The following is a 3084-nucleotide window of genomic DNA, read 5'->3' on the forward strand; positions in this document are numbered from 1 at the left end:
AAAATAAACCTAGTGATTATGTCATTTTTGTATCTGTGTTTAATCTCTGAAATTTTGAGCATTTTTTGTGGGTTTTTCATGTCACAATACAATTCATCCAAGTTTCACAATCTTTTGTGTCAAATTTTACAGCATATTTACTTCTTGACAACACACTTTTGTGTGATTTTGGTAGGTTTAAATTGAAATAACAAATATCCACTATATATGCCAACAGTTTAGACAATGATTTTCTGGATATTAACCACAAAGCATAGGCAACCAAAGCAAAAATAGACAAACAGAGTACATCAAAATAGGACATTTCTATGCATCCAAGGGATCAATATAGTTAAAGGAAAACCTATAGAAAGGGAGAAAACATCCACACACCACACATGTGATAATTTGTTAAAATCCACAATACGAAAGGAACTCAAACTGCTAAATAACAAGAATACAAACAACCCAATTTATCAAAGAGCAAGGGCTGGCATTGTGGAGCAGCTGACTAGGCTAGCGTTGGGATACCAGCTACCCACACGGTAAAGCCTGGGAAGGAACTAGCTTACTGCCAATATGCTTGGGAGACAGAAGACGATGGCCCAAGGACTTCGGTTGCTCACAGCCACTGAGTGGCCCTGGGTGGAGTTAATGGCTCCTGGCTTTAGCCTGGTCTGGCCCTGGCTGTCGGGTATTTGAGGAATGAAGCAACAGAGGAATGACCTGATGTCTTTCTCTTTCTCTCTCACTCTCTTTCATCTCTATCTCTGTCTTTGTCTCTCCCTCTCTTTCTTCACCCTTTCTTTCAAATAAATAAATGAATATTTTAAAGAAATGAAACTAAAAATTAGCAAACTATCTGAACCTGCATTTCTCCAAAGAAGACATCCAAATGGTGAATAGGAACCTGAAAAATAATCCACAGCATTAATCTTCAGTAAAGGAAAACACAGTCACCATGAGATAACATCGCACATCTGTTATGAGGGCTTTCACAAGGAACATGAAAGAAGTGGTGGACAGGATGTGAAAAGGAAGCCTAAGAGCACAGTTGTGGAAATGTGAAACAGTATAGTTGTCATGGGAAGCAATAGGGAGGTTCCTCAAAAAAGTAAAAATACAACAACTTAGAGAATCCGACAATCTCATTACTGGCTAATCTCATTACTGAAAGTGAAATTAGTAAGCACGCTATGTTTACAGCAGTACTATTACATATAGAATCAACCTAAACATCCATCAGCAGATGAACAGATAATGAAAATGCAGAATATGCACAAAGGGAAAACCATTCAGCTCATAATATATAAGGAAATGCTATCTTTTGTGACAACAAAGTTGAAGCTAAAATACATTATGTTAAATAAAATAAATCAGGCACAGAAACAGACAACATATGACCTCATATATATGTGTAATAGAAAAACGTTCACCTCATGGAAGTAGGGAATTGAATAGTGATTACCTAGGGGTACATAGTGTCTACTGGGGAGATGTTGGTCAAATGATACAACATTTTATCTAGATATAGATATAAGAGTTATATTTAAAAGATCTGTCACACAATATAATGACAATATATAAATAAGTGTATGAACATAGTACTTCTGAGAAGCTAGTCAAAATATTTTTTCAAATAAATCTATACTCTCTAAAATGACCTCTGAGGCTGGATTATTGTTTGTATTTAAAAGAGATCAAGAAACTCCACAACAACAAAAGAAACAACCCACTTAAGAGATGGGCCAAGGACCTCAATAGATATTTTTCAAAAGAGGAAATCCAAATGGCCAACAGACACATGAAAAAATGTTCAGGATCACTAACCATCAGGGAATTGCAAATCAAAACCGCAATGAGATTTTCACCTCACCTGGCTAGAATGGCTCACATACAGAAATCTACCAACAACAGATGCGGGCGAGGATGTGGGGAAAAAGGGACACTAACCCACTATTGGTGGTGGGACTGTAAACTGGTAAAGCCACTATGGAAGTCAGTCTGGAGATTCCTCAGAAACCTGAATATAACCCTACCATTCAACCCAGCCATACCACTCCTTGGAATTTACCCAAAGGAAATGAAATTGCTAAATAAAAAAGCTGTCTGCACCTCAATGTTTGTTGCAGCTCAATTCACAATAGCTAAGACCTAGAATCAACCCAAATGCCCATCAACAGTAGACTGGATAAAGAAATTATGGGATATGTACTTTATAGAATATTATACAGTGGTAAAAAACAATGAAATCCGGCAATTTGCAACAACATGAAGGAATCTGGAAAACATTATGCTGAGTGAATTAAGCCAGTCCCAAAGGACAAATAACATATGTTCTCCCTGATCAGTGACAACTAACCAAACACAAAAAAGGAAATCTGCTGAAGTGAAATGGACACTATGAGAAACAGTGACTTGATCAGCCCTTGTCCTGACTGTCAATGAACAACTTAATACTTTATCCCTTTAAGCATTTTTTTGTTCTACTTAATGCTATTGGTTGAGCTCATTAATTAACACACAATTATTCTTAGGTGTTTAAATTTAACTGCAAAGTGACCCCTGTTAAATATAAGAGTGGTTCGGTTGTGTGAGTGCAACCTGTTGAAATCCCTGCTTAGTATATACTAAGTTGATCTTCAGTATATGAAGGTAATTGAAAATGAAACGTGATGAAGGGCGGGATGGGAGAGGAAGTGGGTGAGGGGAGGGCCACGGGAGGGAGGGAGGGTGGGGGGAAGCCACAACAATACAAAAGATGCATTTTATATTCTACTTAAAACTATTGGTTGAACTCTGTAATTAATACACAATTACTCTTAGGTGTTTAATCAATGGTATAACTAGTACTCAAATAGTATTTTACATTTTGTGTTTCTGTGTGGGAGCAAAATGTGGAAATCTTTACTTAACATATGCTAAATTGATCTTCTGTATATAAAGATAATTGAAAATTAATCGTGATGTAAAGGGGAAGGGGAGAGGGAGTGGGAGAGGGGAGCGTTGTGGATGGGAGGGAAAATACGGGGGGGAGGAGGCTATTGTGGTCCATAAGCTGTACTTTGGAAATTTATGCTCATTAAATAAAAATAAATAAATAAA

The sequence above is a fragment of the Oryctolagus cuniculus genome, chromosome 8 (genome assembly GCF_964237555.1).
Source record: "Oryctolagus cuniculus chromosome 8, mOryCun1.1, whole genome shotgun sequence".
NCBI classification, from domain to species: domain Eukaryota; kingdom Metazoa; phylum Chordata; class Mammalia; order Lagomorpha; family Leporidae; genus Oryctolagus; species Oryctolagus cuniculus.